General features: G+C 42.0%; 1 protein-coding gene across 7 annotated transcripts in view; it reads left to right on the top strand.

Annotated features, from left to right (window-relative positions):
* The first annotated feature begins 3,323 nt into the window (after positions 1-3,323).
* The window catches only part of ST6GAL2 (ST6 beta-galactoside alpha-2,6-sialyltransferase 2), a 57,553-nt gene continuing 35,302 nt past the window's right edge, over positions 3,324-25,574 (top strand). For 2 of the 7 annotated variants that reach the window (XM_048492785.1, XM_048492779.1), the window contains exon 1: positions 3,324-3,599. The gene's annotated coding sequence lies outside the window, so the exon portion shown is untranslated. Of the gene's footprint in view, positions 3,600-3,849; positions 3,932-21,444; positions 21,600-24,220; positions 24,367-25,574 lie in introns of those variants that run through there. The other 5 variants (XM_048492780.1, XM_048492783.1, XM_048492782.1 and 2 more) reach the window with 5 other exon arrangements.

Genomic DNA, 25,574 nt, shown 5'->3' with positions numbered 1-25,574 from the left:
CTTCACGTTTCAGTACTTAAAAAGAAATTACCAAATATGACAATGAAAATGTCATTACAAATCAAACTTATGTTATACTGTGAACAAAATAATTTGTGAACACATATTTTGAAACTAGATACAGGGCTCCCATGCCATAAACTCACGTATCTGTGGCTGCCACCCAGTAGGGCTATGTTCCAGCATAATATGGGGAGTTTCAAGGTCCATGAGGTGATGTGGATTTTGAGAATAATATTGTGAACACTGTGTTTCAGGGGGGATGGGTAGTAACTGTCTGCAGGAATTCTTCTGTTTCTTCTCACAGGTGCTTATCTCTCTGTGTCTGGCCACTGAAGGCCGAGTGCTCGCTGTTCTCACAACTGTTGCTACTGCTAGCACAGGGGGCCAGAGGGAGTGTGAAATATACTGGGAGAAATCTGTTTTGGGAATCGGAACTTTCCTTGCTGTGGTTCCTGATTCATCTTATGCCTTCAATAAAGAGATCTTTGGCTGATTCCGCATGGGCCAAAAACAGCAGTGTGAAAACAGTGTGAAAACAGTATAAACTCTTTTACACCGTTTTAAACCCTTTTACACCATTTTCACTCCGTTTTCACACGGCTGTTTTTGGCCCATGTGGATTCAGCCTTTGTTTCAAACAAGTCTATTTATTGTTTGGTCAAGTGAGTCTTGACAAATATTGAAAATTAATCTTGACTGTGCAGAGTTAATAGAGGCTCGCATGAGGAGTAAGTTGAGCATACCTTGCCTGTGGATGTGCTAATTTATTACACTACAGCAAAAACATCCCTTCTCCCCAATTTGAATTTGGCCATTGGGTAACTTGTGCTTGGTCTGCTCAGATTAGCACATAACTAGCATAGACGATGGGCAGACTAGGACAATTATATGTCTGGGAAATCTCAGTAAAATATACTGTGCAGCATCATAAATTAGAGAGGTGTAAACAAAGGGCAGTTTTCTTGACCTGTTGAAGTTGTTTAAAAGTCACAAGACGACTTGCTTGTACATATGCTGAATATGCTGAATCAGTGTTCATAACCACTGGCAATTCTTTAGCGTAGTCAACAAAAAGCCTTACAACCGTATTTTTAACACTGGGAACTTGGCGATTAAATACCTCTGTAGCTAAGCTTATTTCCCTATCCATGCTGCCAGTACTCTGTAAGATTTAGCATATATTCGTGAATACTAATTAAAATGCATTATATGACTGCATTTTTGGGAGCATATTTTAGCAGCTATTTCTTCCTGATAATCTTCTTAGTTATTGATGTAGCAAAACATAATCATCCCAACAAAGCAGCTTGTTCTGAAACAGTCTAATTTCTAATTCTCTGGTTCATGGTACACTTCTTTTCTTTGGTACATCTTCTGAGATGCATTGCTCTTGAGAGATTCAAGGTGAAAGATAGGTACAACCGAATAGTTGGAGAAGACATAAAGGTACAACCGAATAGTTGGAGAAGACATAAAGGAGTAATTTTTTAAGATATGGAGCATAACAAAATAACTGTCAAATTCATCTGCCAACACTCATATGTATATATAAATACATAGATAAATATATGGAAACTAAGCATGTAGAACTATAGTTTTTGAGAAAATAAGTAATATTATTAGATTATCAAAGATGTACCTAATGCCCAGAGATTCCAGAGGCTATTATGCAAGCACATGTGTCCCAAAAGTGAGGTTAGCCTTTCTTCAAAGAAGCCCCAGATGTTTCTAAAGTGGGTCTTCCCTGTTCTTTGCAGTAGACAGAACTGATCACAACGCAATAAGAAACCAATATAAATATACCAAGTATCTATGCATGATCTCATCTGGTCCAGAATGTTTGATATGATGGAGGGTTCTGATTAATTTGTATGGATACCTCCACATAAAGTAGTCTCCCAACTCCTGAGAGTACCTTTCTCAAATGATGTTATATCTCTACTGTTGTGAGAATAGAATAGGTGCCAGATTTTTCACACACAGGGCATTCTCTTCTTTAATCTGTTCTTTAAATGTTACAAATGCTTTGTTCTTATGTCACATGATGTCCTGCAATTTATGTAAATAAAAAAGCCACCCATAATGCTGCATGAGGCACTGATCAAGTCTGGTTCGTGACAAATAGTCATTTGCACCTAACTGCAACACCTCCCAGGGAAGAAACATATCCAAACCTATCAATCAAACTGGATGACCACATCATATTCCCTGATGTGTTTACAGATAAGTGCTTTCCCGTCACAATTTTTATTCCCTCTTCTTGCATGCTCACTAAACGTGTGGAACGGGTCAGTCCTTGTTTCCAACCTCTCTGCATTTATCCGAAGGTTTAAGCACGCATACAAAGGCTTTCTCTGTCTAGTTGGAAACACTGCAAAGAACATGTATCCGATTGTGTGCACAGCTATAACCATGTAGAGACTCCATCTGGCTGAATCCATGCCCTATTCAGGCATTCACATTCCCTATGCATGTGGAAAGGAGTGTGCCTGCATCCCTGGCAAAGTCCCCCAGATGACGGTGCATGGAAACTAATGTGTGCAGCCAACTCGGGGCACATATAAGGAGACACACTTAAGATGTAGAGGTGGACTGCAAAAACAGGGTCCCCAATTACTTTGCATGCTTTTATCTACATAGTAGAGAGTGGAACTGCCTTTGCTGGCTCCTGGCACTGGAATCAGGAGCTCTACGCTTCTATGCGCATAAGCATAAGCGCATAGAAGCGTAGCGCTCCTGATTCCAGTGCCAGGAGCCAGCGAGAGCAATTCTCTCTTCTCAAAGCAAGTAAAAGCATGCACACTCTGCATAACCGAACCAGGGCTACAAAGATCAGGGAAAGAGTCAAGCAGGTGGTATTCCCCCCCTCTCCCCCTATTGACTTTTCATACACTCTATGGTTGACCACGAGACAAGGGGGGGGGGGGGGCAGGCCTGCAGCACTAGACACATTGACCTTCCCCTTAAGTTCTAACTCGCTTAAGACGCCCCTTCCACACATGCAGAATAATGCACTTTCAATCCACTTTCACAATTGTTTGCAAGTGCATTCTGCTGTTCCGCACAGTTGCAAAGTGCATTAAAAGTGGATTGAAAGTGCATTAGTCTGCACGTGCGGAAGGGGACCAATTTGGGAAGCAGCCCATCGAGTGGCAACAGCCAGCCGCTCACCTCAGCCCGGGGACCACCACCACCTTCTCTCCCTATCCCCTAGAGCCCCCAGTTCTGTGTCCGCTGCCCTTCCCCAGAACAATGAAGAAGGCGCGCGCGCCCTCCCTCCCTGCCTCTCTCTCCCTCCCGCCCTCGCAGTCCAGGACGCAGAGCCGAGGGAAGCAGTAGCAGCAGCGGCGGCGGCGGCGGCGGTTCCCCCCTCAAAAAACCGAGACCCCGCCAAGGCAGAAGCCGAAACGGTAGCCGACATTGCCTCAGCATGTCCACCCCTCCTCACCAGCGGCCACCGGTGCTGGCGGCCATCCGGCAGCAGCCAGAGCAGCGGCTGCTGAATTGCGCTTGGCTTTAACGCCCCTCTGGGCTTCCTTCTCCGGGAAGGGCGATGATCATGAACTAAGCCGGCTGCCTGCCGGGGCACTCCTTCGGTAAGGAATTGAGCACTGGGGGAGAGAAAGGCTTTCCCCTGTCCCGGGAGGCGGCGAAGCAAACGCCCCAGTCCATCCAGGTCGAGGCTTTGCACGCGCAATTTGCAAGCGAGTGGAAAGCGGGCGGGCGGGCACGCGCGGCGTTGCAACCTCCACGGCCATGTGCAGCGGCGGAGTGGGGCAGGGGTTGGAGGTGGGGGTGGGGCAGGAAGAGGGAGTTGACAGCTGGGTGGCGGCAGGAGGAGATGCGGGGAGAGATGGGGATGTGCGGGAGCGGGCTGGCGCGTGCAGTCGAGCTCCCGGCTCGCCAAGGAGCGGAGGGAAGAGCGGCTGTAAGCCCAGTTTTCTATATGTCTCTGTTTCCTGGGTTTTCTCTGGGTGGGGGCGCATGGGGAGGAAGCCTAAAAGCAAGGAAGGGCGCTGTGGATGTCCCGTCACGTTATTAAGAAAGATGCTATCTTTCTCCCCCCCGCCCCCCGGTGCAACATCACTTGGCAAAGAGCGTTAAAGCCTCTCGGCGACCTCCTCCCACCCCCCTCTCCAATTGTGGCCGCTGTAAAGTGCTTGGGAGATCAGAAGTCTTTTGCCCTCGGGTCTTGAAAGAATAGTGCGGCGGTCCCCTGTCTCTTTTGTGAGTCTTTTGTGTGCAGGAAAAGCCCAGCGATCATTCAAGAAACTAAAGTGATCTTGAACATGAGCATCTGTCGGGATCAAGATTGCTTAGCCCTTCAGTCTCAAACGAAACGCACTGTGTGTACACCCCCCCCCCCTTAGATTTTTGTACTATTTGTAAGGATGATGTTAACTGTAAAGGCCATAGGAGTTTCTGACTTGGTGTCAGTTTGGTAGTGTCTTTTTGTTAGCAGTTTTCTGCTCCTTACAATGGGCAGTTGTGTGTGTTTGTATGACTCGGTGGTTCAAAGACTTGAATAGATAAGTTTAGAGAAGCCCTTCTTTCCAAGAATTTAAATTAGGGCTTTAAAAATGGCTTTCCGGGGCTTTCCTGATAGCCTTTTTGTTTTCCCAGGTTGATTGCTGAGTGGTTAAGAAACTGAGGTGGGGGGAGGAATCCATGTTCCTAAACATTTTTGTGATTGTGTGTTCTTGAGGGTCTCTTTGCAGTTGGAAATATACATTTTTCTGTGGGTGGCTGTCCTGAGAAAGCAGTACAATTTAGAGACAGTTTGTTAATAACTATGATGCTATAGCAGCTTGACATCTTTACTTTCCATGAATTTTTTTGCATGCATCTTAACTGTTTGTATATGTAAAATGTCATAGCAGGACATGGATGATTTAAGGTAATGGGTTAATATTTCATTTTAACTATGTGTATCTCATTCACAAATTTACCTTTGTGGAAGTAATTGCTGCTAATCTGAATTTTGAACAACTGTCCTAAGATATATGCTTTGCTGAAATTTATGGGATTTATTTGCAAAGGACGCTACTTAGGGTTAGGGAGTACCAGTTGCAACTTATGGGACCAAGGCAGGGAGTGAACTGGCAGATTCTTCAAAAATGATTCCTTTTATTGGTATTTGTTTGAGATTTCAAAAGTAGTTCTAATTTTTGACTGCAGAAAAAAATGCCTTATTGAAAATTGAAAGAATTAATTCAGGAGAAAATGTTGTTCCTTGTAAACGACACCCCCGAATGCTTAAAGTTGAAACAGGGCATGGAAATTGTCTATATTAGAGAGGATGGCTTTGAATCTCTTGAGAAATTTTGATTTGACTGCATGGAGTTAAAGAATCTTTAGAAGGACCAGATCTGAGAGAGTGGGGAACACTTTGCACTTTGTTTCCTCCTCAAAGCTTATCAACTATACAGCTAAGGACCAGGGAACAGTTCATTCATGAGTGGCTAAATGTAATAGTGCAGAAGATTGTGCTGTGTGGACACCTTGCTTCTGATCCAGACTCTTTACAGACTTGCCTCCATACTGACTACAGTAGGAAGAAGCCTCATTGAATGGTACAGAGGGTGTTGTTTTTTACATCTCTTTGTGGCTTTTTCTGTGTATTCTTCTTTCTAATTAGCTTTAAAAGTACAAATCTGCTTTTGTTATTGCAGTTGAATTTCTTCTAATGAGGGTAAAAACTACAGGGTTCGTGTGTAAACCTTCTGCAGGCTGCACAGCTGAGACATCACCTACAAATGCATTTGGGTGTATTGTTACCCCCTTTTCTGGTATCAAAAAGTTGCATGTTCACGTTTCTCTGAAGTATTTGTAAGGGCAAAGCAAATTTCAAGAAATCCGTGAAGTTAAGAAATGTTTAGGATTTCTCTGAGGAATTACTTAAGATTGATGTATCTGGAGCAGCAGACCTGTGAAATTCCTGATAGCTCATTTTCTCCTATATATCTACTGTTGAACCAAACATTATTATCAAGACAATATTAAGATTGCATACTATCCTGTGGATGTTATATAACAATCTTCATTCTGTGAATGCTGTTTACTGGTAGTAATGTAATCTTCATGCATTTGCATGAGTTCATGTTGTTTCTCAAAACATACACTATGCACTGTGAGGGCATATGCACGTAGATATCATAATGTATCTTTAACTACTATAATGTAGTTAAAACATAACATTAACATAGACTTTCATGTTCTCAGGGCTCTCTCATTAATTCCCACTTTGTTCTTTCATTCTGAGGAACTGATGTGTGTATTAGAACATAAATGTGAATACTTTTTCTGCCTAGATGTTCTGTGAAATACTTTTGATTTGGTACATACATACATACATACATACATACATACATACATACATACATACATACATACATACATACATACATACATACATACATAGTTCACACAAGTACGTTCATCAGTCATTCACTGTACTTCAAAATGATCATCTCATGTGTGAATGGACCATCAGAGATTAATCACTAGGTGTCAACTCAGTACTTTTAGAAGGAGCTTGTTCTCAATTTAAATGGAAAGGTAACAAGCATTGAATAATCAAGAACAGCCACAGTTAAGTGGTAGAGGATCCGCTTTGCATGCAGAAGGAGACAGGTTCAAATCCCTATATCTCCAGCTGAAAGGTTCAGGTAATTGGTAATGTGAAAGATCTCTGCCTGAGACCCTGGAGACATTTCTGTCATCCAGGACAGACAATAATGACCTTAACAGACCAATGGTGTGACTCACTAAATGGCAGCTTCATGTGCCTATGTCATGTACATGCATAAATCAGTGTATCACCAAAATAGTGGGTAGACCTAGTGGCATGTGTTCAGCCATCCAGGAGTATCTAAGATAGCGACCCTGGGCACTTCAGCCCCACCCTGGACAGGGATGAGGTTTCTGGCCAACCAAACACAAAACTGCCCTCGCGTGGAGAAGGTGCTCAGCTAGCCAAGTTCTGCAATTGCCCATGTGGTGCAGGGAGGAGGTTCCCAGCCAATGGACTCTTTCTCCCCTCCTCCTTCATAGAGATTCTGGGGTTTTGTTCTTGAGTTCTGCCAGGATCCACAGAAACACAAGTCTGCCCCTACAGTCATCCATGGACTTCTCAGAACAAGACTTCCTGCTTCTACCTCTTTCTACAGGCCCTGAGTCCTTTGAAATTTTGTTCCTAAAGGGCAGTGGGCCTCAGGCATAGACAGCAAAGAATGAATCTGTAGTGGGAAGAGACAATCAATTGAAATTGCTGCCACTCCTTTTGCAAATGGAAATACCTTATAGTTGGATACATCACAATGACCATAGTGTGAGAGAGTCTGTTGCATGTAGCCATTCTAATGTATGGGCTGAAGCCAGTGTGATGTAGTGGTTACATAGGTGAATTCTAATCTGCATTTAATTCTCCACTCCTCCACATGAGTGGGGGACTTTTATCTGGGGAACCAGATATGTTTCCCCACTCCTGCATTCCTTCTGGGTGACCTTGGTCTAGTCGCAGTTCATTCAGAACTCTCTTAGCCCTATCTACCTCACAAGGTGTCTGTTGCGAAGAGAGGAAGGGAAAGGAGTTTGAAGGCTGTCTTGAGTCTCCTTACAGGAGAGAAAGGGGGTATAAATCCAAACCCCTCTGCAGTCTGCCTGCCTGCCTGCCTGCCTGCCTGCCTGCCTGCCTGCCTGCCTGCCTGCCTGCCTGCCTGCCTGCCTGCCTGCCTGCCTGCCTGCCTGCCTGCCTGCCTGCCTGTGTGGAGGGTGTCTTGTTTGGAAGGCAGACCATGAGGTGTGCAGTGAACCTCCAGGTCCAAGAATATCCTGCATAGGTTCCTGTAGTGTGTGTTCCTAACAAAATGATGGGCATTTGTTAACATCATTATATAAAAGCCAATTCCAAAAGTTCCATCAGACACCCAGAGGAATAATAGCTGAGTACAAAAAAACCTAACACTCCAGTTTATCACCACTGCCAACTAAGATTTCATGAGTATCTGTCCTTCCAGGACAGCAGCCAGAAGACATGGAGCAATGCAAACAGAATATGCAAACACTTTCAATACAGCTTCCTAAATGGTATGGGTGAGTATTCTGTTAACAGCCATACAGTGTCCCTTAACAGATGCCACTCCAAATGTCGACACCAGGAGGAGGATAACAATGGGGGAATGAGGTGCTAGGCTGTGAGATGTAAGCTGGAAAGCACCTAATCAGCACCAGGTTACCATCATCATATTCTTGTGTCTCCTCACAGGCCATCAACCAGCAGAGGCAAGATATTCTTTTCCCGTATCCCCAGTTCCATGCAGACTGATAGTCTATACAAGCAGCAACCGTTGGAAAGCTGACCTCTTCTGTTGGTTTTCCTCCTTTCTCTCATGCATTTCTAACTTAAAGTTTCAGATGCAGCCAATTCCAGTCTCAGGATGCATTACTGGTGAGAGAGAGAGAACAAGAGGTGCTTTTTATACGTTGATCTCAGATATGGGGAGGACCCCTTCAGGAGGAAAGAGGCCCGTTATTCAAGTCTCCCTTGATCCTTTCGAAATTCACCATGCCATTGGTGCCCTGCAATAAAGGTTCTGGGTTCCCTAGTTGTGTTTCTTTTGTCATGAGTTGGGGGCCCTGATAATCAGCTGACTGAGGTTGGGACGCAGTACAGGAGGATCCTTCGCTACAGTCAGGGCTGAGAGGCTCTCTCATCCACAGTCTGGTCACTGGAGCACCAGCAAGATGACAGATGAGCTCCAGCAGCTAATTTCTTCCTCCTTCTCTTCTTGGTTACTGCTGATATGGAGGCTTAGGGAGATGGGTAACAAGATCTGGTAGAAAAAATAGAATGCAGTCGCCATCAATCAACCAATGAAAGTGTGGGAGGCGTGGCTGGATAGAATGAAGGAGACTGCAGAATAAATGGTATCCTGAGGTCTATTTAATTTCATATTTCCAGTCCCTTGCCTCTTATAGGTTATAATGGATAGTTTAGGATCTGAAACCTTGGTTCAACTGCCTAGTCTGCCATAGAAGCTCACTGGGTGACCTTAATGCCAGTCCCTCGCCCTTAGTCTCACCTACCTCACAGTGGAGTTATGAGGATAAAATGGAAAAGAGGAAAACAATCTTGTAAGGTACTTTGGGTCCTTATTAGGTGATTGAAATTAGGACCTCGCTGCCAGAGATTGTAGTGATGGCCACACACAGAGTCATGGAGAATAGGTCTATCAGTGACTACTAGCTTTGGTTTCTGTGCCATTTTGTTGGGCCTTTATAGTATCTGATTGGTTACTTGTGTATCACCAGATGCTGAGCAAGATGGACCACTGGTCTACTCCAGCAAGGTTTTCCTTATGTCCTAGTATTCTTATTAGGAGAAAAACAAGGTATGCATGTGCATTTTAACATCGTGATGAGCTCCCTTGGCTGCTGCTTTAGAAGGCTTGGAGGGTATGGTTCGGTCTCCCTACCTCTATTCAAGTGTCCTCCATGCCAGGATCTCTTCACCACGTCTCTCTGCAGCTGTGTGACTGAGGAGGACAGTCCAGTCTTTAGCTCTGTGGTGTTTCATTTTCTCCACCCACATTCACCAATGTTATAACTGCAGGTAGAATCCCTGATGGTTCATGCCTGCTTTTCTCACCCACGCCACACAGTTGTTTCAGTCAGACAATCCATCAAAATCCCTTGACACTTTCCAGCTACCTTAGCATCTGCTACATACAGGGGCTAAGGGGAACTTCCCAGCCAGGGAGAAATTGCATTATTGACTGCTTCTATAACTTGACCACCTCAAGGGGAGCAGTGGACATTCTTGAAATCTGAGTGGGCAACGATCAGTGTTGGAGGAATCTTTTCTAAAAGGCCAGCAGGATCATACATAAATTCTGTATCTTTGGACTGAAAACAGTGCTAAGGGAAGAAGGAACAGAACCTCTGCCCCTGAATAAATGTAGAGGCACCTGTATGCACAGAGCTGGGGATAGGAGGATCAGCGAGGTAGGCTAAAAATGGTGTCAGGGGATGGGACTTGAGAATTTCAGTAAAGTACCCCCCCACACACACACACACACACACATACATACATACATACATACATACATGCACATACTCCACCAACTTTTCCTCCATATAATTTGAGCTCCAGGTCTGCTTGAGGCAGGCAGTTACCTGAGTGAAGCAGTTTATTCTTGTATTTCCTCTCTGGCTACAGAAGAACACTAGCTCAGAAGTGTAAATTTTCCTGTCCTTTTCTTTGGACACTTTTAAGTCCAGGGACAAATTATGATGTCCCTTATTGGCAGAAACTGTGCTAATGCACATAAGCCATATTATGGGGTGGAAGCAACTGAAGGTAGTAAGGGGAAGGGCGGTATACAAAATGAATAAATAATGAGAAGAATACTAGTTCCAGGAAAATACACTTGACCTTTGTCCCTGGTTGTGTGGTCTGTGGAAGTGGTGTCCTCTGTAGATGGAGTGGCATGTGTATTCTATTCCTCCTGTTTCCAATGCTTTTATAATGATTTCATTATAAGCTGCTTCAGACATATTTTGTGGTGAAACGGCAAACAATAAAGAGGTCAAACCTGCATGAAAGGAACAAGATTTATCTTCCCTCTATATGGATGTTTGCCAGCCCACATCTATGCTTTGGACAGGCATTTCTGTCTCCCTGGGATGTGATTTGAACTCTCCCCTTCTTCCACCCAATGCTATTTTCTCATTCCAGTTCTGATACCCACTCAACAGTTTGAAGGGTTACCTGCTTTGAGTGCATAGCTGCCATTTTTTCTGTCCAGATGGCTCCCATCTTCTTGTAAAAATCTTGTCCCCTTCATACAGGCTCGATCCGTTTATTGTTTGCCGCTTCTCCATAAAATATGCCTGAAGCAGCTTATAATAAAATCAATAAAAGCACTGGAATTAAAAACAATACACAGTCATATTCATCAAACAGCAAGGTAAAATAGCTACATAAAAACACAGAACAAGTTCAGCAGTGAGTTAAAAGGGCAATAAAGCAGTTTCAGTAGTAAAACGCTCTAAGAACCATCCATGTACACAACACTATTAACAAAAACCAAAATGCTTTGCTCCCTGAGCATCTGAAACTTAGATGTGAGGTGAATTTTTGAGGGGAGGGCTTACAGAGTTGAGGCATCATCCCTTGGAGAATCCTTTCTCTGCTTGCCACTTACCTTATTTCAGAAAACTGTTAGTTCTGTTGGTATAGAATACTTGACTCTACAATTGGACTCGAATGCTTTTGGGCTGGGGGATTGCCCATGCATCTATATGCTGTGTTTTTCTTAAGCCGTAGGAATGGCAACCCTTTTCCTGTACGTATTAGCTCTTACCGTTGCAGAAGATTGTGCTGTTGTGATTTCTGCATAGTCTCCTACAGTGACATGAGAATACCTTTGGTGAATTCAAAAATGTTATACTGGTTTAGCCAAGTGCATTGTTTCACTACCTCATGGTTTGCTTTCACAATGCCTTAGATTTTTTCAAATGCCATTGGATTAATTACGGTTGTATTTTGAAAAAAAAAATAGTTTCTGTGCGTGTATTGATGGTTACCCAGGAAAATTAAGATATTTACTTTTCATGCGGTTAGGCACTGTCTAAGAGCTCTGTAGTGCAGAATAGCAAGCTGCAGTTAAAGCTCTGCTCACAACCTGAGTTTGATCCTGACGGAAATTGGTTTGAGGTAGCCGGCTCAAGGTTGACTCAGCTTCCATCCTTCCAAGGTTGGTAAAATAAGTCCCCGGCTATGGACCACTGGGAAGGCAATGGCAAATCACCCCATAAACATACTCTGCCTGGTAAACGTTGTGTTATGACGACCCAGTGGTTGCACAGGGGACTACCTTTCCATTTTTACTTTTTATGCAATATCTGGAATGAACTGTATGTTTATTACATATCAGCCCAGAGAGACAACTAAATAGGAATTTTAATTGGATTTTATTTGTGGGTTAACTAGAAATAAAAGAACTAGCAAGGAACTTTTCAATGCTGTCTACGTTGTTTTGCTGTGCATCCTTAATAGGATGGCTTCCTGTATGAAGGCATTGGCACAACTGCTTCTGAAAAAATGTTTCTCCTGTGTGTGGGGCTCCATAGTGCTTCCCTAACATTCTCAGTGCTGGTCCATATGGCCAGATGCACTTTGCAGAGCATTCCATTGTTCATAAAGAAAGGCATTTGTGGCAACATAGTCAGTTCCTTAATAGATGAAGCTCTGGCAAAGAGTGCTTCCATTTGAGGCTGTTATTCAAATAGTTAGATATGTGTGTGTGTATGTGCTATAGCCCACACATTCTGTGGCAGCCATTTCAGCAGCTGCTGTAACATATGACAGAACCCAAATTTAAAAACAGCCTCACAAAAGGGATATGAAAATATTTCATGTACAGAATCTAGTAGCATTCACTTTCTTATTGAAATGTGTCCATCTGTCTTTACTGACCAATGGAATGCCCTAGCTGACAATCTGAATACTCAATTCTCCCAAATCCTTGTATACCTCAGTCTTTTCAGTTTTACTGTTTCTCTGCCCCACCCTTCCAATAGCTTCTAGTATGTACCCACTACCTATGATTTGGAGAGTGGATCAGTTATGACTTTCAGGTATCTTTCAGTGTGCTGGAGTGCCCCCTGGTGGCCATATATTATTAGTATAACTAGAAATATAATGTGCAATAATTTTTCAACGATTCTGTGTTGTAAACTTGAGTGCTGGCATTCTTTGTCTGAAGGAGGTAGCAAGTTAGCTGTGGTTGCACAAGGTATAACTCAGACTGCTTTGTACAACTGGATACTCAAGCTGCCATGGAGAGTTAAGGGAATGCAAAACCTGTGCCACTATAGTCTCATATTCCTGTCTAATTCTCAAAGGTGACTGGTAAATCTGGCTCTACACCAATTTCTGTTTTTCCACTGCTCTTTCTCCCCATCCTCCATCTTAAATATTTGTACTGGCATAGGAGGCAAAATCTAACAATTTATAAAAGAACAGGATCAGGTTAAAAATTGGCCTTAATGTTTGAAGTTTCTTTGGGTAGCTATAGACAAGGTAGTTGCAGCCTCAAAATATCTCCTTAAAGAATATAGCAACAGGTGTCCCAGGAAATGTGGTGTGGTTTAAAACATATTATAACGCAGGAGGGTTTAATTTTGAACTTCTGCCTCTCGGGGCTGTGTGGGTAATGGATGACTGGGCTCCAGGACAAGAAAATAGCTCCGTCTCCTCATCTACTGTGCCAGTCTGCTTTCCATGAAGAACTATATACTCACAGTATTTAAACCCTACAAATAAAACATTTCTGACATATAAGTGATTAGCCAAGCCTAGAGATGAGGGGAAAGCATTGTGCATTTTATTCTCTTGAGTAAATAATCTAAATTTTATGGGTTATGTAGGTTTGAGTCATAACTTTAATGTTATTTAAATGTAAGGATTTCTTGAGTGTGGTCAGCTATAATAGCATATTGATTTTTGAAGATGCTGCAGGTAGTAGCAGGCACTTGGAAGCTTATTTTCCCTTTGATGCACTCTTGTAACAACCATCAGTGGTAGTCATGCAAGCATGAAGCTGAAAAGAATAGGAGCTTTTGTAACTGGAAGATTTTTAATTTGTATTTGTAGAAATGGAAGGAAAATCTAAGGCAAAATAGACTCCTGGATTTTATTCCATCGATTTCTGCATTTAAATGTCTGGACCAGTCAGAGTTTACCGTTGTCAGTGAGCAAAACAGACATGGAGAACATTTTGTTTGGTTTAGTTTTATTTAAAACGTTGATAAATCTTCATTTCTTTCAGGCAGCTGAAACCCACATTGTTATGTGTGCGTGTCAAATGCCATCAAGTTGCTTCCGGCTTATAGTAGCCTATGAATTAATGTCCTCCAAGCAGCCTTGCTCAGATAATGCAAACTGAAGGCTATGGTGGGCCAAGATGGATAACATATTAAAAACCATAGAAAACACAAAAAAGTTTTGAATATCAAATTATCAGAACCACAAAGGGAAATCTTGCAAATATTATCTGTAAGACTCTTTCTTCTGAGGTCCACTACAGACTACAGAAGGTATAAAGGGACTCCAAAGACTGTCTTTGAAAGTTCAGTTTTACCTCTTTTGTAAATTAATAGGAGAGATTGGGGCCTTTCTTTGGAAAGTTGTTCTGTAGAGCTGGAGCAGCTACAAAGAAAGCCCATAAACAGGCAGAAATGAAACATAGCATTACAGGGTTTGAGATAAGCAACATGTGCAGCTGTGCTGAGTGGATTTGCTGCATGGGCTCATATTGGGAGACATGGTCCTTTAGCCATCTGGCTCTAGCTTTTGAAGATCTTTAGAAACCAGTAGGCAGCCAGTGCATGGATTGCATAATAGGTCTAATTTGATCCCTGCAGTCCTCACCAATAACAGACTGACTGTTTGCATTTTGAACTTGCAATCCTCTGTAGAGCAAGTTACAGTAAGCAAGCCTTGAGGTTAACCAAGCCTTGGGTCAGCCTGACCTGGTCAGCAGTCTCCAAATAAGAGGAAGGCTTGTATGTCAAATGTAGTTGGTAAGAAGCACTTTGGACAACACAGAACCTGTTTCTCCAATAACAGAGTTTGTCCAGCAAGACTCTAAAGATACTGACTGTCCAAGAAAATTGAAGATTGTATTGTCAAAAGTTTCCACAGGGAGGAAATGTTCCACCAGATCCGGAAAATGGAGACAATCTGGATCAAGAAAGCACACCTAGGACACAGTGTGTAACAGACTTCTCTCTGTGACACATCTCTGAAGATGCCAGTCACAGATGCAGGCGAAACGTTAGGAACAAGATCTACCAGACCACGGCCACAAAGCCCAGAAAACCCACCCACAACAAACAAAGTTTGAACATCTTCATGAGTCCATTTCCAAAGCAGATGCTTTGCTGAACATCCATCACTTCCATTTTATCAGGATTGGACATAATTTTTTTCCCCTGGAGTAGCAAACTTAACAAGATTAGATTTATTCTGTGGAGTGTCCCAGAGTTCCATTTTCTCTCCTATGTTCTTTAATATTTTTATGAGGCTCTTCAGTTAGATCATCTTGAGCTTTCAGGGTACAGATATTTTATTATCTAGATTTCATTATCTAAGCTTTCAAACAATATGTCAGCTCTCAACAATACTTTGAAGCTGTAGTCAAGTGGCTTCAGCAAAGCAAGCTGAATGAGTCAGGACATAGGTAATACTGATCAGGAATACTGCTGTTTTGGAGAGACTGGATCCACTTGTGGAAGATGGAGTGAAACTGGCTTATGCAGAGCTGGTTAAGAACTTGGGGGTGTTCAAGGATCTGGCCTTCCTGTTTGAAAAGCACATTGATGCAGTTGCTAAGAATCGCTTCCATCAGCTGCATTTGGTTCACCAACTGGGTCCCAAGACGCAGTTGGCTTGTCCATTCTACTCCATGCTTATGTAACTTTGTAGTTGGATTACTGCAAACACTCTAATTTTGGCTCCCCTTGAAGGCAACCTGGAAACTTCAGCTGGTTCACACTTCAGCAGCCAAATTACTGTCAGGGGCTAGCCAGCAGGAATATACTCTGCCTAATTCAAAAGAGCTCTATTGGCTACCAGTTTGTTTTCACATTCAATTCAAGATGTTGATTATGATTTTTAAAGCACTTTGTGGGTTAGTACCCATATATTCAAAGGACTGTCTCTTCCCATATGTCCTTGTGCACCAACTGTTGTCCTCAGGTTGACATCTACTGGCTATTCCACAGCTTAGGGCTTGCCTGACATTGACCAAAGCCCATGATTATTCCGTCATGGCTTCTACCCAATGGAATGAAGGAACATGTCATGTCTAGAGATGTGTAGGAGGTGCTGCAAGACTGTTTTGTGTGCCAGGGAATTTAATAGGGTATAGGCTTTTTTTTAAAGAGGTATTTTGCATGTTTTAAATTTAAATTTGTAAGCCAACTTGAGCCATAGAAAAAGGCAGGATACCAATATTTCAATTAAAAATGAATATTGAATAACACTATTAAAAACACAGAACCCTCCCAGTAGTAGGAACAGGCTGCCAAGCATGCTGTCGTGCAATATGGTCACACACAATTCCTTCTTCAAAATGCACAACTTAGCATTTTGCATGCCACAGTACTATAAATCAACATTTTGTATCATTTTGAGGTAGCAAACATGAAGTGTCATCCTTAGATGCACATGACTTGCTACAGACAAAGAAAATAACACATGAACATCACTGCAGTTTAATTACTATTTTTGCCTAGAAACTGCAACATTTCCAAACATTTCAACTATGGGTTACCTTGATTCTATATCCTTTTATTTTTGTCCCACCCTCTGCCATTTGTCTCTTCACAATGGCCAAGGTTAGGCTGAGAGAAAAAGATGGTTCATGTTTACTCAGTGAATCTCATGGCAGGGGAGATTTAGATCTGGACTGCCTCAGGCCTGCCCCATAACCCTGGCAGCAGGTCTGCTTGGAAGTAAGCCCATTTTATTCAGTGGGGCTTACTCCCAGGAATATGTTGTTAGGGTTGCAGCTGCCAATTACTATACTACACTGACTCTAGTTATGAATATTTAGGGGGATTAATTTTCTCTGGGGTTTTTTTATAATGCTGAATCTTACAGGGTAGCTATTCCCAAACTGTGTGTTGGACACACTTGCACATCATGGAGCATTATTTCTCTACTTCAATTTTTTTTAACCAAAAATGTGTTAAATACTCATCTAAAACCAAACATCTGTTCACAGAGGTCCATCTTGCATGATTGACTGCTGTGACTAGCCTCTTTTGGTGAGTGCAGGTAATTCTGCCACTTCTTTGCATCACTTGTGAGTAGATCATTCACTTTACTCAGTGTAAAGATCCGACAGCATTATCTGACGTCAAAGGAGATTATAAGCCTCTTTTAAGAGCTTGACTTCTTCCAGAAAGAATGTATGTTCAGAAATGTGATGAACGTCAAAAGGAATAGTTTCATCTGGAAGTAAGTAATTCACATTCTTTCACATTAAGATTTTTATACTGATTTCTTCATATGGAATGAATAATCCGATAAGGATTAAAGCATACTTCCAGTTTTAATTTGCAAAAAAAAAAATCCCAAACCTATCTACTCAAAATCCTATGCAGCTGTGTTCAGTTCTTAGGACTGAACTGTTAGTGTGAGAAAATTTTAATCTGGGGTTTCTGATTTGAGATCTTCTCTCCTAGTTCAAAGTTTGCAAAAACGAGAGAGAGGCATTTCAGTCCTTTAGCATTTTTGCATACTAGACAAGGTAAGTTTTTTCATTTTTTCCCCAGTTTTTTAACGAGCCAGCTATTTCCACTGTTAAAGCATACAAAGCCATCCAGTTTGGTTTGACATAACAGTAACATAATGATGTGAGAACCACAATCCTGAATACTGGTGGAACTGATCAATTATTTTTGTTCCACTAGTATCAGTTTTCCTAGCATTTTCAAATGCCAGCGTGCATCGAAGGCAATGAGGTGGTGCTTATGTAGCACATATACAATTCACTTGCAATAACAAACTACCCTTAAATTAGTCAGCGGCACTAGTCTTTGCCAAGTAACATTAAAGCAAGTTTTAATTTTTTTTAGTCAGATCATCTTAAAAGTGATAGTAAGCCAAAGGCAATTAGGAAAGAACTTAAAAACACCTCATGTTTTGGAACACTTTTATCATGAAAATGCCCAATGCAATATGGCTCAAAATTTCAGTAAGGAAAACAAAACCCAGAACTCTCTGTGCTAAGCATGCAAGCTGTTATGTTTTCTAGGCCATCCATAGTATAGAACAGTAGTTTTTCCTCAAACTTTTTACATTCAGGGAACCTTTGAGAAGTTGTCCACCATTACATGTAGCAAAGAATTATGGGAAGTGTTTTAGATTACACATTCTGGTCACAACTGACCTGTTAGCCCTGTTGTTGCTCAGTGTGCTTTACCCACTTCATCATACAAAAGATTGTTGGGCAAGGTACCTTTGAGAGAAACATGTCTGCTGTTACTAATCCTATAACTAAAGAGTGCCAGATAAGCATCTGAGGAATTTTGTGGTTTGCACACCCAGTTGTGTGGAATATGCAGAACTCTTCTTAACAGAATAGGGTAAACATATGCAGGTACTTTAAAGCAAATATCAAGAAGGGACTCATATCTTTAAACTGGTGGGAAATATCTTGGGCAGCTCAATATACAGCCCTGGGTGGTCGGGAACAACTCTGCTGCTGTGCTGCCTCTAGAGGGCTTTCTGGCAGCGCAGGGAGGCAGAAAAAAAAACCCTCCCTAGGGCCCTGGGCCATGATGTAACTGCCAACAAAGCTGACTAACTTCAGCTCCACCTACAGGAATGCCTCTGGCATGATTCCTTTGCACCAACAGGCTGGTGACAGTGCAGAAGAACTGGCACGGTGCCCAGTGCCACATCCAGGTGTCCTGGAGTGGTTTCCGTCCACCAGTGTGTTTGGCCTTCTGCCGCGATAAGTGCCCCAGAGTGGCAAATCCACTGACATGGGCCCGCACCACCTCCACAAGTCAAGTCAGCCTCCCACTCTGGATTAGGCAGTGGCGTAGCACCAACAGGGTCGGGTGGGGTGCGACGCCCCAGATGGAGCAGTGGAGGGGGTGTGGCCAGCCCGCAGAGGGGGCGTGGTGTTCTGGGGACATTGTGGGGCGGGGGTGGACAAACACCAGGCACGCACACGCCCTGGGCGCAGTTCCCCCTCGCTCCGCCTCTGGCCATAAGTGAATAGTGTTGTACGTTTTCGAAATGGAGATTTACAATAAAAGGGACTGGGTTATATTTTGCAGGATTTCTCCCTCAGCATTGTTGTGACTTGCTTATGAAAACTGAGCTAGAATTATCGGCAAATCACTTATGACCCCATTGATCTTGGAAAGCAATTCTCACTCTGTACCACATGTAAGAGAAATGCAGATATAACAGTTCTGTTAGACCAGACAGGAAACTGCAGCCTATAGTACCTAGAGTTTCTTTCAGCTAATCCAGTTATATCCAGTTCTTGTCAGACAAGCCTCAAGCTTTTCTTAATAGAATTGTATGTATGAGACAAGATGTAATTCATTCATTTGCACCTTCTAGCTCTCAGTATATACTTTCTTTTTACATTTCGGAGCTGGGGAGGAGAAATTTGTTTTGCATCATTAAAAAGCACTAGTTGGAAACAAAAAGCAGATCAGACAATATGTAATAGATGTTCCAGGACTTTAAGTTGACTTTAAGTAAAAATTTAGCTTCGAAACCTTCCTCAGGTGATCCGCAATTGTACAGTCACCTCTGCTTGCTAATGTTTATTTTAAAAAATACTAGAATTCAGCTCCTCCCATGGCAAGATTCTAAATATCATAAATAACCAAAGACAAACAAATTTATCAAAATCCTGTTTACCCACCTGCCACATCCTGGATTTCATTGTGGATATTGCTAAGAAACAAACAGTATTTTCCTTATTTAACAAGGTGTGTCTAGGAACACAATTTCTCATAAGAACTTTGAGTTACAAAATAGCTGTTTCACAAATAAGGAAGGTATTTGTGAAATGCTGTGGTTCTAAACATTTTAGCTAGTAGATGTTTACCATGGTTAAAATGACCACTGAATATGAATTGCAAGTACATAAAACAAGCAATATTTGCATTGTGATCAATGCCTGCCTTCCAAGATAAAATGTCTGCAATTTCAAGCTGTTTTTTTAGATCCTTAGAACATCATCGATCAAGTCTAATTTGATTTATTCAAAATATACTTTATTTATTGCTGTTATCTTGTCTATTTTTGTGCAGTTTTCCACAACGTTACCCTATGGTGCAGGATATTTAGGATATCCATAGAGTTTCCAAACAAATACTCTGTACATACATGTTTCCTTCCCTTTTCTATACTAGTTTGTACTATCATTGATGAATCTATATGGCAGTTTTGAAAAGTTCCGTTCAGCTGGCATGTTAACAATTTCCGTGTATTGTACAGCGTTGAAGCTAGGGTTGCCAACTCCAGGTTGGAAAATACCTGGAGATTTTGAAATGGAGCCTCCAAGAGGGTGGGGCTTAGGGAAGGGAAGGAATTCTGTGGGCTATAATGTCGTACAGTCCACCTTCCAAAGCAGCCATTTTCTCCAGGTGAACTGATCTTTGTCAGTTGGAGATCAGCTGTGATAGATCACCAGCCACCGCCTGGAGGTTGGCAACCTTAGTTGAAACTAAGTTTTTCCTCCACTCACTGCCATAGACTGAAATATGTATAATTGTAGGTACTGGAAGCACACAAAAAAATAGAATGGAAACCAAAAGCCAACCTATATAAAGTCAGGAACTAAAAAAGGTTGTGAAAAGCAGAAGGAATAACAAAGGTTGCGAAAAGCAGAAGGAATATTGCACAGGACATAAATAAATAATGCTAAAAACAATATTAAATGCTTTAAAATATAGTAATACAATAGAAATTTGGATCAAAATTTGGATCTTCAACACCAAAACATCAAATTGATTGCACATAACTTGTTGCATGCATTGACCTGATAGGTCTTCGTCAGAGGTCAAAGTGCATGGACACACACACTATACTCATGATACAGTACACATAGTACAAAAATCACAAAGAAATCTGGTAGAAAGGCTGATTATGAGTCTCCAATCAAATGTAGGTCGTTAAATTACTGAATGATAGCAATTGCTATCATTTAGGAGTTCATGTTGTGGGTCGTAATGAAAGGCCAACTATCTGTCCTTAACCAGATACAGATTCATGATGTTTTGGTGGTATTGGAGATATAATCTTTTGATCCAAATTTCTGGAATTATTATAGTTGTAAGCATTTATCATGGTTTCAACATTATTTCTTTAAGCACTGTTCAATAAAGATACATTGTATATACTATTAATTGTAATTATTCTTTAAGCTTATCTCAACCTTTTTCGGTTCCTGGTTGTCTGTTCTAACAGAGCTTGTAGGAATCCATCTAGGAGATTAACGTGTCATCCCTCTAACAGTATGATTGGCAGCAAGCAGATACATCTCTGAATCCACCTGAGACTTCTGAGAGGAAAACTGAAGCTCCTGTCACTGGAAATGCTTGCTTCTGAGCAGCATGCCTTTAGGCCTATTCTACTTAGGTGGTTGGAAAATATGTTGTCATACTTCATCTGTGAGTCCAGATTGTATGGAGACAGTGGCATTTACACTTTCTGGGGGAAGATTGCGGCTTACCTTTTAATGTTTTTCACTGTTCATTACAGACAGCACAAACTCAGGTTGATTCAAAACTGTTTCTAACACTATATAATGAATGTTGTTGGTATTTGTTTAGCCTCGGATACATCATAAACTGCTTCATAATCCCCTTTTGTTCTCTGTTTGGTTTTAACAGAAGGCCATTACATCTTATCACTTAAAATTTGAATTAATAGCATGAAGAAATACACCCAGTAAAAGCTGTGCGTAAGAGCTTGATAAGGATGAAAGGAGGTCTTTGAATTGGCTGTGAAAGCTGATATATAGGACAGCAAGGATTTACTTTTAAAAGTATGTTTCATATTTTTGTTTGTTGTATTCTGGATTTTCATTCAACACCTTTTACAATAGACTGCAAAAACAGATAGTTCCATGAAGACAAAATAAGACACCTGCTGTAATGTTAAAGCAGCATTCCTTTAGTTCTACTTCACTTGTTTTCAATCATTATCCACCAAAAAGGTTAAACTAATAAGTTTTTTAATTGCCCCTGAGCTATGCTTGTGTTTAAAAATTAAAGTCCATGTTTAAGTATTTTCCAAAATGTATTTTACCTAATAGAAATGATGACTGAATCATGTTTGGTAACACTCAATTTTTCTTAAAGTATATAGGAGAAAATTATGAGTAGCTGTTGAATATCCGCAGAAACGGAACTGTGTTTTCTTTCTGTTCGTAAAGTTAAAAGAACACGTCAGTACTCCAAATGTATAGCATAGTGGTTGGGTGTTGGGTCCTAGCGACTGGGAAACCAGGCTTTTAACCCTTGCTTAGCCATAACTGATCACTGGGTAACATTGGGCCTAGAGATGCCAACCTCTAGGTAGAACCTGAAGATGCCTTGAAATACCAGTTCATCTCCAGGCTACATAGATTTGTAGTGTTTTTTTTAAGTTTGTCTTTATATCTTAAATATCCACTTTTAAAACTCTCATAATTGTTGCTTCATGTGGTGAAATCTGTATTGGTGTTTTAAGAATATTTTTTCCTATAGCCTATATTAAATCCTATATCTCTCTCAGATTTTATAATGATCAAAAATGGCATGCAAGGGAGGGAAGGAAGGGAGGGTTGGCATGCAAGGGAGGGGAGGGGGCCCGGCATCTGGACATGGCCCACCCACCCTAGTAAAGGGGAGGGGGAGGGGAGGAAAGGGGTGGCATGCAAGGGAGGGGCAGGAGGGACCCCGGCATCTGCACCTGGCTCACCCACCCTAGCGAAGGGAGGGAGGGGTGGCATGCAAGGGAAGGGGAGGGAGAGGGAAAAATGAAAAAAAAGGTTGCTTTGGAGAATGGAGTCTACAGCATTGCTCTCCACTGAGGTCCCTGTCCTTCCCAGGCTCCATCCCCAAATCACCAGGGGTTCCCAAGTTGGATGTCACAAATCCTCCCCCCCTCACATCTACCACCAGTGGCTGAAGGAACCTTGCAATCCTACTTGAGCCATTCACTGTCTGAAGAGTGGGAGAAGCATGTACCCTTGGAGAAAATTTGGAACATAAATTGAATTAATTAATCTAAATGTAGCCATATCTTAAATTTTAGTAAGGTATGAAATATGCATAACTACTGAAGAGTTCCATCTTAGACTAAGCACGCATGTAGCTGTCCCTGTGTACAAAGGCTTGCCTGTTCGTGATTTTTTTTCTTTGTTTCTGTAATAATTCACATTGCTGCCTCCAACCTCAATGTTAATCCAAGCAGACTCAGAAAAGCAGGACATATTTATATGGTTAAACATCTATTTGGTGATATTTTTTTTCAACCTGAGAGGGTTTTCTGCAGCTTACGATGGGAGAGGAAAATGGTATCATGGTTCTCACAAGGCTCAGCCAATCAGTACAACCTGCTTCTTCCAGAAACATGTCCAAGCGTCTGTTTCTGATTTCAGTCAGGGATGAGGCTTGGACATCTGACTTGGGATGCCAGCCTCCAGGTGGGACCTGGAACACATCATCTCCAGATTACAGAGATCAGTTCCTCTGGAAAAAAAATGCATACTTCGGAGGGTGGACTATGGCATTATACCTCATGGAGGTCCCTGTCTCCCCTCACCCCCACCCCAGCTCTATCACCAAATCTCCATTACTTTCCCAACCTGGATCTGGAACCCTATTTCCCCTCATCCTCCGATGCTGGCCGAGTGAAACCTGGCAACTCTACATCTGACCCCCAGATCCACGTTCACCCAAGTTGTGTTTCCCAGTAAACACACTGAAAATCTTTTTGTGCACATTTGCAACAGTTCAAGCTCAGTTCCCACCTTTGTGCCTGATTCCTTCTTCTCACTTTTTTATGCCTTGAAAAAAAGTTAACAGTGTGCTCCACAGCTGCATGCCTGAATCAGTAATCATGAAACCTTTTTTGATTTGTTGACTCACCCCAGCCAGTGGTGGAGAGGACCCAGTTACAGTAAAAAGGAAGCAAGACAGCTATTCCAGTCCCTTCACTAACTCTATCCATGTGATAGACCCAACCAGCTTTTCTGCTGGTGGCCACACAGAAGGCTGTGCTAGGTATCCTGGAACCTGTGTTGACAAAAGATATGTATAATGGGAGCCAGTATAAGGGGGAGGAATCAAATCAGAATGAATGGAAAACATAAGTTGACTAGACCCAATCCCTTAACTTTTGCGGATTCTTTTAAATGTGGTCTTGCACCTCGTGTAGCCATATGTATTTGTGCATAGCATAGGTAAACTTCGAGAAAGAAGATGGATTTGTTTTGCTTTTTTCTTAATCGATTAAAACAAAAACTGGAGGAATGTCTTCTGGATGATCCCTGACTAAAGCCATTGTGAGTGGCATGAGAATAATAACATTGTCTTCATCTGATTGAGTCTCTTCTTCACATTGATTGTGTGGCAGTGATGTATGCAATAAAGCTGCAAGGGTTTTCGTTTTTTTTGCCAGGTAAGAACCATGACTAATCCCAGTGACTGGTATCACTTTACATGTACAGCTGCATCACAGCAAAAGAAAGGGCTCTTGATCAAATGTTGGCTTAAAGAACTAAATCACCCAGCCATGCATGAAACTGTGCCAGAAAAAGAGAAAGTGTAAGCATTAATACTACTTTATTTTCTTTGAGAAAGCCAAATAAAATATCCTAGCTAGTATTCATTGGCTTGTCATCAGCAATTTAGCCCTATTATGTGTTATTTTATTTATTAGGCTAAACAAAATAAAAATATTGGTCAAGTCCAGGGAAGCTCAAGTTTCAATAATGCTTATAAATTGCACAGCAACTAAATGGGTCTTTTTCTTTCATTTGATAACATTCCTCTTAAATAAGGCTAAGTACCTTCTAGATAATCAACATGCGGGGCCATAGTCTGGCTCTGGAGATGCAGACATTCCATTTGTATGAACAGTATTCCCAGTAGGGTTTGCACATTTCAGTCTCCTTATCTGTAGTAGCTAAATGAAGTGTGATCGCAGCTTGGCTGGTTAATGTTATAGCATAAATCCCCAGCATGTGCCTGTTACTCTCCAAGACCTTTCCTTGTGCCCACCAAGTGTTTTCATGTAAAGTCCTATCCTTCAATGTTTCTGACTGGTCATGAAAGATCTGACTGGCTCTGCAGATTAAATTAACATTGCTTTTGTGACAGCTGCCATTACAATGTTGCCTTCATTCTCCCTCACTCATCCTTCTCAGTGGATTTTTAGCAATTACTGATCATGTCCTCAAGGTGCATGTGTTTGGCTCTGTCTCCCATGGTAGCCATTTTGTGATCGCAGCTGCTGCTACCTTGTGTCAGAATTTCAAAGGTGCCTACGGGCTTAACAAGATTGGGGGCCCCTGTTATATGACATAGATGTTCGTGCCCAATTCTATGCCTGTGCCCAATTTTGTTTGTGCAGGTTGGTGAAGGTTTACTCAGGAGTAAAGACCACTTTGTTCAATTCCACTTAATTTCCAGGTATGCATGCATGAGGCTTGCAGCTTTAGTTTTAAGAACATTCTTCATAAAATATCTAAAAATTAAGGTCCATTCTGCACAGCACAAAAAAGATGTTTGTGGGATGTGTTAAAAAGAGGCGGCTTCTGGGTGCTTTCCATCAGAGGTGTAGCTGGGCCAGAGTGCACCTAGTGCGCACTCTGGCTTTTTCACACACCCCCCCCCGGTGCGGTGCCCCTCCCACAGCACCCCCTCTGCAGCGCCCCCCCACACACACACACACTGTCTTTAGAAACTGAGCAGGCTGGAGAACAAGCCTGTTCCCTTCCAGGCTTCAAAGGCCCTGGTGGGAACTACATCTC

The sequence above is a fragment of the Sphaerodactylus townsendi genome, linkage group LG04 (genome assembly GCF_021028975.2).
Source record: "Sphaerodactylus townsendi isolate TG3544 linkage group LG04, MPM_Stown_v2.3, whole genome shotgun sequence".
NCBI classification, from domain to species: domain Eukaryota; kingdom Metazoa; phylum Chordata; class Lepidosauria; order Squamata; family Sphaerodactylidae; genus Sphaerodactylus; species Sphaerodactylus townsendi.
This window is presented reverse-complemented; position numbering and strand designations above follow the sequence as displayed.